Genomic DNA, 14,029 nt, shown 5'->3' with positions numbered 1-14,029 from the left:
TCGTTACTCGTGAAATATCAATCATCAGTTATTGAGTCTAGGATGAATCCTAATCTTTCTGCTATCACTACCTCACTACCGACCCCATCGGGGGTATATTGTTCGTGTCAATATCCTACACCGAATTCCCATCCCTCAATAAGAGTTTTTAGGTTATAGGTAGATTCCGTTGTTGACGCTGCTGCTACTATTGCTACCGAGTCGAAAGAGAATCGGGATGTAGCTGGCGGGAGAGATTCCGCCCCCCCCCACCCCATGTTACCAATCTCCCCCCCCCCCTTTCTACATTTTGCTTCTCCGAACTACCCGAAGATTCCGGATTCTTGAAGGAGTATATATTCCCCCGTGGAAATGGAAAAAAGTATGTCCCAGTCGAAGAGTGACTCCCCATTCCCACGTATTCCATTCCCTATTTTCTATAATACTTCAGGGGCCAGTGAGACTATTTTTGCAAAATCATATTCCCTTAATTCCCTAGCTACTGGACCGAAGACTCTAGTTCCTCTAGGATTTCCCTCTTGGTTGATAACGACTGCCGCGTTGTCACCAAACCCCGAAATAATTCCATTGTCACGTTTGATCTCTCTACGGGTACATACCACCACTACTCTAACTACTTCCGATCTCTTCAGAGACATGTTGGGTACCGCTTCTTTAATCACACCTGTAGTAGTACCACCAGTTCCTGCGTATCTACGATTACTGGTCCCTAGCACCCGAATACACATCGATTTCCTAGCCCCGCTGTTGTCTGCTACATTTAGGTAACTCTGAGGTTGAATCATTTCTTAATTGGTAGGGGGAAAAAATAGATCTATTCACTCATTTGCAGGTGAATAGCTACCCGTATGTATTTTCCATTCATCCCATCTTTCTTCGGGATAGGGGGAAACCCTCAATCTCCATGTTCCCTGTATCGGTTGGAAATGCCTTTCCCACACCATCAAATTGCTAAGTGAGGGGGAAATAAAAATAGAAATAAATCTCTATCTGATTCCACCCTCCCTTCCTACTCCCCCCAAAAATCATAATTCCGTAGCGGTCACCACTTGGGTACGTACAGGCATTTTATGCGCAGCTATTCGCATAGCAGTTCGAGCTATGTTTCCCGATACTCCACTTATTTCATGAGGTATTCGACCCGGTTTAACCACAGATACCCAATATTCCGGAGATCCCTTACCTGATCCCATACGTGTTTCCGCAGGTCTCATAGTGATTGGTTTATCGGGAAAGACGCGTATCCATAACTTACCACCCCGCCGGGCATAACGCGTTATTGCTCTCCTCCCCGCCTCTATCTGTCTAGACGTGACCCACGAAGGTTCGAGGGCCTGTGAGGCAAACTTTCCAAAAGAAACACGATTCCCACGAGTGGAAATTCCTTTCAGTCTTCCTCTATGTTGTTTACGAAATTTGGATCGTTTGGGGTCACAGTCGATAGCGGTGAAATCATTCCGTCTCTCATACAGAACCGGACGTGAAAGTTTTCCCTCACCCGGCTCCTCATGAATTCAGTACCGTTTCCCCCTGTTTTGGAGATCTTTCAATTCTGGGAAGAGACAAAGTAGGAAATTTTGCGTCAGTACCAAAATGATTTTTGTCTTTTTGCTCATTTACCTACCCCCCTCCGTATGATTCTCCCATTCATAGCAGTTAGGATATTAGTCGGTAATACAACCACGGGCGGAAATCGACTCGATCTCTCATCTTCATCAGAATTTGCTATTTCATATCTCAATTCGATGAGGAGTGGGTTTCCCCCGCCATCCCATCCGCCGAATCGCTGATAGTGAAACAATCGATCGACTCGGAAGGTTCCATCGTTTCCGTAGTTCCCCTCCATAAACGCTTGGGTTATCTCTCTGCAGCGGAGCCTCTCAGTTGCCAAATAAGTACTTATTGTGAGTCATCTCCATTAGTGTTCATTGACTCGAGGCTCCCCCCCCTCCCCCCCCCCGCATCGGAAAAGACTTAGTCGGTATTTCCAAGACCGCGTCTCCATCATGCTATACCACACTGCTTCCCGAGAGTCGAGTCGTTAACCATACGATCGCACGAGATTATTGATTACTTCTTGTTTCTGTTTCCCCCCAGATCACCCAAGAATCAATATAATTTTCCGCTTCACTGGAAAGATTTCCCTTCCCGAGGACAAAGACTTTGCGTTGATACGGCTACGAACCCCAGCTGACATTCCAGTTATTAGCAGTGGGGATCCACCTACCAATCCGTCTTATCTATAAACAGAGGAACTTCATTCGGTCGAGTCGCACACTAAGCGTAGCAGAAATTTATCGAGACGTTACTGTATGCTCCCCTCCCCCCTATGGAATTGGAATAGAATAAGCCTGCGGATCCTGGCACCACAAAGTAATCATGTATCCCAATATCTATTAAGTATTTTCAACTCCCCAAGAGAGTAGGAGAGGAGGGAACGGGAGGGGTGGGGGGTCGGAAAGTAGGAATAATTATCCCATATCCCGGAATACCCGAATCTTTATGCCTAAAACCCCATAGATGGTTTGAGCTGGGTGGTAGCAATAACCAATACGAGCCCTGATAGTTTGGAGGGGGACTCTACCTTCTCTGGCCCACTCAATGCGAGCCATTTCATTACCATTGAGACGCCCCGCTATTTGTATCCTAACGCCCCCACTATTAGTTTCTCTAATTAGTTCAATAGCTTTTTTCATAGTCCTACGGAAAGCTACTCTATTCTCTGATTGTGGAGCAATATGTTCCGCCGGAATTCTCGGTTCGCCATACGGCTGGAGGATATTATTCGGGATTATTTGAAGCTTCCGATTCCCAAAACCTAATGATTCTTCCATATTCGCTTTCAATTGGTCGATTCCCAGGCTACGTCCCTCAATCAATAGATCTGGAAATCCCGTATGAATTTCTATCTGAATTAGGTCCGTCTTCCGGTAGATCTCTATATGTGCAATTCCCCCATAATTTGAGGAATCCCTTATATGCTTCCGTACATACTCCCTAACGCAAGTACGTATTCTCTCATCTTCCTCGGGGAATCTCGGATAATCTTTTGGTTGCGCGAACCAGTGGGAGTAATGCCTCTGATTTATGCCAAGTCAAAAACCAAGTGGATGAATCTTTTGCCCCGTAGATGTTTTCCTGTATTTCAATACCAATATCTACCCGGTATATATATATATATACACATATATATGTATATATATATACATACAACCCCTCCCCCACTTCTACTTGTCAATATGTAGTTAGTATCGGCTCTACCTTTTGCTCTTCATTTTAGTAATCACGTGACAGGTAGGTTTTCTGATTGGGTAACCACGTCCCTGAGCCCTGGGTCGAAATCTCTTCAGACTGGTACCGTTATCCACTCAGGCTTCGCTGATGAACGAATTAGATTTAGTCAATCCATAATTGTTATTAGCATTTGCGGCTGCGGAAAGGATCAATTGCAATATGGGGTGACATGCTCTGCGAGGCATAAATTCGAGTAGTACAAGGGCTTGTTCATACGAACAATTCCGAATCTGATTAATGACTCGTCGTACTTTTGTAGACGACATATTAACACGTCTGGACGAAGCTTGCGCCTCCTTTACCTCTGATTCTTTCTCGGTTCCCATGAAATATGATTCCCCAATTATCGACGAGATTTTTTATCGCTTCTGGCATGTCCCCGGAAACTCCGGGTAGGTACAAATTCACCCAGTTTGTGACCCACCATACGGTCAGTTATATAAATGGGTAGATGCTCCCGCCCATCGTAAACAGCAATGGTATGACCGATCATGATAGGAACTATTGCGGAAGCACGAGACCAGGTTATTATTATCTTTTTCTCCTTCCGGATATTGAGAATTTCGATTCTTCTTACTGGATCATTAGCTACAAAAGGACCCTTCTTGAGTGGACGTGCCATAGTTAATTACCCTCCACCCAGTCTTTCTACCAATTAATTACTTTTACGGCGGCGAAGGATGAACGGATTGCTGTATCTACCGCTTTCCCGACTCCTCATTCCGAGTGCCGTACAACCCCATGGAGTTAATGGCTTCTTCCTACCGATGGGTGTTCTGCCTTCCCCCCCCCCATGCGGATGATCGACGGGATTCATAGCTGTACCCCTCACTTTTGGACGTTTACCTAACCACCGCGTAGATCCAGCCTTTCCCGAACCCTCATTATTGATGTCGACGTTTCCGACTCGTCCCGCAGTAGCTAAACAATTCTGAGATACTGAACGAACCTCGCCGGGGGGTAATCTTAATGTAGCCAATCAACCTTCCTTTGCAATCACTTTTGCCGTAGCACCAGCCGCTCTAACTAATCATCCACCTCTCCCGGGTATTACTTCTACGTTATGTATGACCGTACCTAGAGGTATCTTGGTTGAAGTAGACCCTTTACTCCCCAGTATTCGGGATAGAATCTCTTCCCAAACTGTACGAGCCCTTTTCAAAGCATACAGCTTTCCGGATACAGAAGGCGATATCCTCGCCGGATGTCGCCAACGAGAAATGAAAGTACCAGTTCTAGGGTAAACTCGCATATCCAGCTTTTTCTACACCCTCGGGTTCTCCACCGGCATCTGGCTTCTGTCTCGCAACTCATTCAGCAACAGAATCAATGAATTCAGTCATTCACGCCAACATCATTTGATGTTCTAGATAACTTAGGAGACATTTTCAATACCGGGATTGAGTCCCCCCGGGAGACTCATTCTCACTCCGCTTCGTGGCTTCGATTCTGCCTTTGACCGTCATACCGAACGCGGCGAGTGACCCGTTTCCTCTGCCTTTCGGCCACACCGAACAGAGGATGCCCCTTTGATTTCTTGTCCCTGTTCGAGACCATCCAGTTCTCTCCATATTATCCTACCTCTGCAGGTTAATAGCTATTTGATACTATTACACCTGACCACCCGCTATTGTCCCTCCTCGGTTTCCCTATCGAAGTCCACCTCGGAAGATCCAAGAATCTCGAGTCTAGTGTTGGGTTTATGGACTCAACCCTAAATCCAATCGGTTATTTCCGAATACGTGAATCACTTATTCGAGTCGCACTCAAAGGTAGGGCATTTCCACTTGAAATAGATGCTTCGGGGCTGGATACTACAGTGTCTCCGATTTCTACCCCTCAAGTATGTAAGATATGTTTCTTTTCACCATCCACATAATTCACGAGACATATGTATGCATTGCGGTTGGGGTCGTACTCGACACTTGCCACTCTTCCAACAACATCTTTTTTATTCCGTCGGAAATCAATTTCACGATATAGTCGTTTATGACCACCTCCTCTATGCCTAGCAGTAATAGTCCCTCCACTAGTACGTCCGCTCCTTGGTCCACTACCACGAGTCAGTCCTTTCCGGGATTTACATCTCGTCACTTCTTCAAAACTTGAAACGGATCTATTGCGTGTGCCAGGCGTATAGGCTTTATATAATCAGATAACCATATCTCCTCTTCCTCCTTGTCGTTAGTGAAATTTGCGGGGGTTACTTGCTCAGAAATAGCGGAATGGAATCATTTTTGTGAAGCGTAATAATCATTCTCTTACGATGCATCGACCCGGACGCTCTACCCCTACGCCTTCTATCTGGTAGTCGGTGACTATTCATGTGTCTTACTTTAACGTTGAAAAGTTGCTCAATCCAATTCTTGACTTCAGTCTTGTTCGATTCTGGATTCACATCGGAGGTATACTGGTTTCGTTGCAATGGAGGAATAGTTTTTTCAGTAAGTATCTGATTTATCAATTTATCCATAATTTTTCTCGTGTCCCTTTAGCTCTTCCAATTCAAACAAACTCTCTTACTATCCGAATTCATAATTGCTTCCACTTCTTGGTTCCCGTATAGTTTTCGGAACCCATTATACTCCACCTCCCTATTTCGGTTACTCACTTTGTCACCCGAATGAAACCCTCTCCCCCCATTTGTTTGCATCCAACAGGAGTCGAACCTGCGAATTCGCCAATTATGAGTTGGGTGCCTTGACCGTTCAGCCATGGATGCTAGTTAATCCCACTTGTGGTATAATACAGTATAATCTTTAAGGTCCCGTCACTCACGTTTGATGTAATTAGGTATCCACGTTGGTAACTACCATTTTAAAAAGGAATCACTGATAGGGGATTTCCCGAGAAGCTACCAATTATTACTCATATTGAATTACCGAGGAAGAAGTGGATTTGATACACACACGGGGAAGGTTCTGGGAGCTTAGAAATCTCTTACGAACTAGGAGCCGTGTGAAGTGAGAATTTCATGCACGGTTCTGAATGAGCGGGAAGATCGAGGATCTCCTCTCCGACTCTAACTCTCCTACACCAGTCGTTGCTTCTTTTTCTGCTACTTCCAAAGTAGCAGCTCTAGCTTTATCTACACGACTCCTCGGTATTACTTTCTCATACCTATCCAGTGAATGGCATCTCGCTTTGGGAATATTAGCTACCCTTAGCATGGTATTGGGGAATCTAATTGCTGTTACTCAGACAAGCATGAAACGTATGCTAGCATATTCCTCCATAAGCCAAATCGGATATATTCTGATTGGAATACTTGCTGCGGATCCTGATAATGGCTATGCGAGTATGATAAGTTATACTTCTATCTACATATTCATGAATCTAGGGACTTTCGCTCGCATCACTTTATCTGGTTCACGAACCGGAACTGATAACATTAGGGATTATGCGGGACCATACATGAAGGATCCTGTTCTAACATTCTCTCTAGTTATACGTTTACCATCCCCAGGGGGTATCCCTCCATTAGCAGGTTTTTCCGGTAAACCCTACCCCTTCTGGCATGGATGGAAAGCTGGCTCGTACCCATTAGTTCTGGTAGCTCCCATTACAAGTGTCATTTCTATATATCACTATCCGAAGATAATTAAATTAATGTTCACCGAAGGGGGTGACACATCAACAATTTACATACAGGATCCATTAGTTTCTCCATCTACTTCGATTTCGAAGAGTTCCATTGAAATAGCTATGATTGTTCGTGTACCAGCATCAACTCTACTGGGTATATCAATGGATCCCATCATCGAGATTACACGGAATACCTCATTCCAGACCTATTTTGAGTTGTCACATGAAATAATGGAATCTTTCTGAATGATTTGTATCCAAAGCCACTTCCGTCGCTCCAACTAGTCCATTTCCGTAATTGGTGATGAAACAGTGTCGGAGAAATGATCACGCGCCTCCCAATGATCATTCGTCTCTTCCGGAGGAGATATAAGTATTTCCTGATGGTATCCATAATATTGTTCAATCCTTTGCAGTACTACAAGGATTGAACCCTCCTAATGGTACATGCGACTAAGTGATTCCCATATGGGAGCGGTTGTGTAAATGATTCGGTTCACACCCCCAGTCTTCTGCTCCGTAGCAATTCAGGTCGCTTCCCGATGAATTCCATGCTCCAATTTCGTCTAATGGATAAGTCATTTCATCCGATACCTGTACGTTCAAGGCGGGGTTGCCTTCAGACTTCTAGAAGAAAGCAAAAGAGACCAATTCTTCTTTCCGCCGCAGATTCTTTCAATTTAATAGAAACGGGGGTTGCGCTCGACGGCATTCTGATGTACACTATCAATGGATCAAATTCAGAAATCCTTTCGAGGGGACTCAAAATCTTTGGACTTGAAATCTTTCTCGTCAAATCTCCCTCTACTGAGACCGAGGGATCTCAAAACGAGAGTGATAGATAACAAGGAAAATTAGGTCTTGCAATCGACGGCATTCTGAGTTACAATAGAAATGGGTCGAATTCATAGATCCTTTCGAGGGGACTCAAAATCTTTGGAATTGAGATCTTTCTCGTCAAATCTCCCTCACTGAGGGAGATCCGATCGAGATTGATAGATAACAAGGAAAATTAGGTCTTGCAATCGACAGTTTTCTTAGCTATAATTGATCTAGCTATGATTTCCTAGTGAACTGTAAATTCTTGGACAGGGGCAATTTTGCAGCGACAATCCTCTGGACTTTGATAGTACATCTATGATTCATAGTTAGTCCAGGGGACGTTAAATCCCTTAACTTGGAATCGACTCCTTATCGTCAGGACGATTTTGCAGCGATAACAAATTAAGGCCCATGGCGGTCCCCTGGAATTGAAATCAAATCCAAGAAATTAGGTCTTGCGCTCTACGGCATTCTGTGTTACAATAGAAATGGGTCGAATTCATAGATCCTTTCGAGGGGACTGAAAATCTTTGGAATTGAGATCTTTCTCGTCAAATCTCCCTCACTGAGGGAGATCCGATCGAGATTGATAGATAACAAGGAAAATTAGGTCTTGCAATCGACGGCATTCTGAGTTACAATAGAAATGGGTCGAATTCATAGACCCTTTCGAGGGGACTCAAAATCTTCCTTGGACTTGAAATCTTTCTCGTCAAAGTCTCCCTCTACTGAGACCGAGGGATCTCAAAACGAGATTGATAGATAACAAGGAAAATTAGGTCTTGCAATCGACAGTTTTCTTAGCTATAATAGAAATGGGTCGAATTCATAGACCCTTTCGAGGGGACTCAAAATCTTTGGAATTGAGATCTTTCTCGTCAAATCTCCCTCACTGAGGGAGATCCGATCGAGATTGATAGATAACAAGGAAAATTAGGTCTTGCGCTCGACAGTTTTCTTAGCTATAATAGAAATGGGTCGAATTCATAGATCCTTTCGAGGGGACTGAAAATCTTCCTTGGACTTGAAATCCTTCTCGATCGTCAAATCTCCCTCACTGAGGGAGATCCGAGCGAGAGTGATAGATAACAAGGAGAATTAGGTCTTGCATTTGACGGTTTGATTTTGTATAATGTATCTAGTCCGATTCATAGACCCTTCCAGGGGACTGGAAATCCTTGGACTTGAAATCCTTTTCAGTGGACGGAAAATCCTTGAAGAGGACTTCAAATCCTTAAAGAAGACAGGGGACTTGAAATCCTCTTCAGGGAACTGACAATCCTTGAAGAGGACTTCAAATCCTTAAAGAAGAAAAGGGACTTGAAATCCTCTTCAGGGAACTGACAATCCTTGAAGAGGACTTCAAATCCTTAAAGAAGAAAAGGGACTTGAAATCCTCTTCAGGGAACTGACAATCCTTGAAGAGGACTTCAAATCCTTAAAGAAGAAAAGGGACTTGAAATCCTCTTCAGGGGACTGAAAATCCTTGAAGAGGACTTCAAATCCTTAAAGAAAGAAGACAGGGGACTTGAAATCCTCTTCAGGGGACTGAAAATCCTTGAAGAGGACTTCAAATCCTTAAAGAAGAAAGGGGACTTGAAATCCTTCTCAGGGGACTTCAAATCCTTCTCAAAGGACTCGAAATCCTTCTCAGGGGACTGAAAATCCTTGAAGAGGACTTCAAATCCTTATCGGGGGACTTGAAATCCTTATCGGGGGCGGGGGACTTGAAATCCTTATCGGGGGCGGGGGACTTGAAATCCTTCTCAGGGGACTGGAAATCCTTGGATAAGACAGGGGACTTGAAATCCCTTAAGAGTACGGGGGACTTGAAATCCCTTAAGAGTACGGGGGACTTGAAATCCCTTAAGAGTACGGGGGACTTGAAATCCCTGAAGAGTACGGGGGACTTGAAATCCCTTAAGAGGACTATAAATCCTTGGATAAGACAGGACTGGAAATCCTTGAATAAGACAGGGGACTTGAAATCCCTTAAGAGGACTTCAAATCCTTGGATAAGACAGGGGACTTGAAATCCCTGAAGAGGACTATAAATCCTTGGATAAGACAGGGGACTTGAAATCCCTGAAGAGGACTATAAATCCTTGGATAAGACAGGGGACTTGAAATCCCTGAAGAGGACTATAAATCCTTGGATAAGACAGGGGACTTGAAATCCCTGAAGAGGACTATAAATCCTTGGATAAGACGGGGGACTTGAAATCCCTGAAGAGGACTGGAAATCCTTGAATAAGACAGGACTTCAAATCCTTATAGATGGAGAGAGACGAAGAAACAGGATCGGTAGAGGAGGAGAAAGGGTTTGCTCTTGACGAGGAGCTGGGATGGAATCGATACAGAACAAATTTATGGATCCTTTTTTCTTCCCGGGGACTGGAAATCCTTCAACAGGAGGACTGAAAATCCTTGGAGAGAACTATAAATCCTTCAGCAGGGGGACTAGAAGTCCCTCCAGGGGACTGGAAATCCTTTTCGATATAGAGAGACGAAGAAATAAGATTGGGAAAAATAAGTAAAGGGTTGCTTTTGATGAGGGACTAGGATCGAATTGATAGAAACATATTCCGGACCCCATCCATAGAGAAAGATGGGGTGGTGGGAAGTAAAAAGGTAAGGAATAAGGAGTAGAGCCTCGATGGTGAAATGGTAGACACGCCAGATTCAAAATTTGGTGCTGAAGAGCGTGGAGGTCCGAATCCTCCTCGGGGCAGAAGGTCTCGTACCCTTATTCAGATCGAACCCTTATCTACTAAAAGCTTTATCAAAGGTTTATCAAAGATTTATTCTCTCTACCACTAGAGATTCACATTCAATTGATTTGCTTATCTCCCAAATGAGTACCTCCTCGGGGTAGGAGGTCTCGTACCCTTATTCAGATCGAACCCTTATCTATTCAAAGGTTTATCAAAGATTTATCCTCTCTACCACTAGAGATTCACATTCAATTGATTTGCTTATCTCCCAAATGAGTACCTCCTCGGGGTAGGAGGTCTCGTACACTTATTCAGATCGAACCCTTATCTACTAAAAGCTTTATCAAAGATTTATCCTCTCTACCACTAAAGATTCACATTCAATTGATTTGCTTATCTCCCAAATGAGCACTCGAAATACTTCCTCGGGGCAGAAGGTCTCGTACCCTTATTCAGATCGAACCCTTATATACTAAAAGATTTATCAAAGATTTATTCTCTCTACCACTAAAGATTCACATTCAATTGATTTGCTTATCTCCCAAATGAGCACTCGAAATACCTCCTCGATTCGAGAGACAAGTGGTCTCTCCGGTGCCTCCCAAACTCCCAATAGGAAGAAAAATCCTCGGAGGATTCTGGTCTTTCCAGTGCCCAACCCTCAAACATGGGGATGCAAATCCTCCGATTGTTGATTATTGAGACCAGAATTCTCCGCCGTCCGGGGATTTGGATATGAAGTATTAGGTATCGAATAGGAAACACCTTCTGCTTCTTTCTCAAGTGAGGCTGGGACTCAGAATCCCGAGATTCGAGGAGATCCAAGTAGGTCTTTCAACGGGACTAGAAATCCTTATCAGGGGACTTCAAATCCTTGAAGAAGACAGGACTGGAAATCCTTGAAGAAGACGGGGGACTTGAAATCCTTCGAGGGGACTAAAAATCCTAGTACCTGAGGTGGGACTGAAAGTCGTAGTAGCCAATTAGAGTGTGATGAAACTGCGTCACGAGACCCCAGTATCTGGACTAGGACCAGAAATCCTAGTAGTTAGTCGGGGCATTAGTTAGGATGTCACCAAGAATCCCTATTAGTGAATTTGAATGAACTAAAATTTTGGGATTCGGTTAGATGGTCCATCCCCTAAGGACCCGGGGTCCTTAGAGCCCTTCCAATGGAAACAATGGAAAGGACTTGAAATCCTGATTATCTAGTTGGATACGGGAAAATCCAAACTTTAGAATGAATTTTTGGAATGTAAAGATGAATGAGGGGAATGCCCCTCCTTCCTCCCCATATTACCGTTGATCACCGAGAAATTGAATCTCCGGAGAATCTCAAACAGAATGGATCGACATCTTCATCAAGGATTTGTTCCGATAAGGATGTTGGAAAACTACTACGTCCTCTACGAACTACTTCCTACATTTTCCATATAAGAGATTCCTACTCCTTCTTGATTTCGAATGTTGCTTCCATCTCCCGAATAGGAAGACTCCGAAGGTGATCTATAACTTAGTAATTATCCGGAATTCTATAAGCAGAAGTTATTGCATCAGTAAGGGGAAAAGATGTATCTTCCTTTCACCAATTCGAATCCTGAATAGCCCTATATATTGCTAGGGATCCAGACTGAGTCAAGAATATCCGAGATTTTATGATGCGATATCGAATTCCCATTCAATAATTGTCTTGTTATTCGATCCGGTGACGTCCCACTAAATCGAAATAGATTGAATAGGTAGTGGTAACTTTCAAACAACATGTTATGAATGAGAAAATCTTTGGATGAGTGACGATTCCGTCTCATCCATCTATCTCTATGAACCATAAGCCTGAAACGAAGGAATCGCTCTTGCAAATCTTCCATTGGAATGCTTTGATACGAGTGAATAGGAACAAATATCTGCGGGTATTGCAAATATATATGCATGAATTAGGTTTCTTTGACGTATTCAAAGTGTCGTTCTTCACCCGAAGGGAAATTCTTCCACCGCTTGGTAGATAATTCAGTTATCGATTTCCGGTCATATCCACGAAGAAGAAAGAAATTTCTAATCTTTTCATTTGAGAAATGTTTCTCGCGCTCCCTCCTCGTACCGTAAGTAACATAAAGCCTCCGTACCAGTTCTTGTTTCGCTAATAAACTATGACGTGAAGAGGGAATGTTATGATCCGGCTGAGATAGAAGCATGGGATCCCAGGTGAAGCGCCCCCCCAGGAATAGAATTGGTTCATCGGATCGATTACATTGCGTTTCGTATTGATTAGATGAGTTGGGGATTCCTAATTCAAGAAATTGCTCGCGTAATGATAGATTATCCAATTAATTTTCTAATCTTTTAATGTCTCTTTGTCTCGATTTACCCGAGGCTCTCTTGTAACTGAAAAGATATCCTTTTCTCTTATGCGATTTCTTTCCACTAGACTTAATCTTATTCAATTCGAAATCCCGTTGGGGGATTTGATCCTGATTCCGATGAAAAAAGATCGAATTATACAAATTATTCGATTCGGATAATACTCTTATCGATTCATAACTGCCACTTCGCATGAAACCAAAACGCCAAAAATTTGGGGGACCAAGTAATCCCACGCGACACTTCCTTCGGAATCGAGTCTACTTCACTCGACTGTTCCATTTCAGAATCAGTTGGAATCTTGACACCCCCTTCTTTGTAGATTTATAAGAACGACTCGCAGAGATTATATCTGGAGAATACCTGGGTTCGATGGAAGAAGGAAGAGGAGGACTATTAGCGAATTGACTTCTACTTCTACAGATTTCTGAACATAAGAAATCCCTCAAAAGGTTTTCCGAGATACCACAGGCTAAGTTAGAATCATTCTCTACAACTTTATCAATAACAACGAGATTCTCTTCCTCTCTCATATCCATTCCGAACCAAGGATCACGAGCTGCTAATCCGGCCAATAGCCCTAAGATATGCGGAAGTATAGCGAATTCCTTAATTGTTGACTCGGTTATTAAAGGTTCCAAATACCAGTTATACAAGTGGTAAAACCTCTTCTTCAGTGTATTACTACCAATAAATGAGGGATCTGCAGGGGAAGTATCTATCAAACCATTTTTCAGAATAGCTTTTCCTATATTGTAAGGAAGTATTTCATATCCAGAACCGAATCGGATTCCGTTACCTATATACGTAACAATTGAATTTTGTCTACGTAAAGCTAATTTAATTGCACTATCGGATACAATCTTTCTTCTTCTAGAAGTAGTGATTAATAATGCTTCATTAGCAGGAGAAAATAGATCTCGTTTGCTATAACCCGTAGTTCCAGACCCAGTACCTTCGAGAAAAGAGGGATCAGCTTCTATTTCAAAGCCTTTGACACGCGAGAGAATTGACAATTCTTTTTGACGCTGACGCCTGTTAGACCCTCGGAGATTTATCAATTAGTTCGACCAATTCGGAGCTATTGAAGCTGGATCTACCTTTGCAGGTACATGAGTCGAAGCAATAACGAGATTCTTGCGAATGCAAGGATTCCTGCGCCCATTACCGATACTCCTCAATATTAGGCAGAGTAAGAATCTGGGATCGGCTTCTAATCTGTGATACAGGCGATTAACATTCAACTCATGAATGTC

The sequence above is a fragment of the Dipteris shenzhenensis genome, unplaced genomic scaffold (genome assembly GCF_047967505.1).
Source record: "Dipteris shenzhenensis isolate YYH24624 ecotype China unplaced genomic scaffold, Dip_SZ_1.0 scaf0402, whole genome shotgun sequence".
Classification (NCBI taxonomy): domain Eukaryota; kingdom Viridiplantae; phylum Streptophyta; class Polypodiopsida; order Gleicheniales; family Dipteridaceae; genus Dipteris; species Dipteris shenzhenensis.
This window is presented reverse-complemented; position numbering follows the sequence as displayed.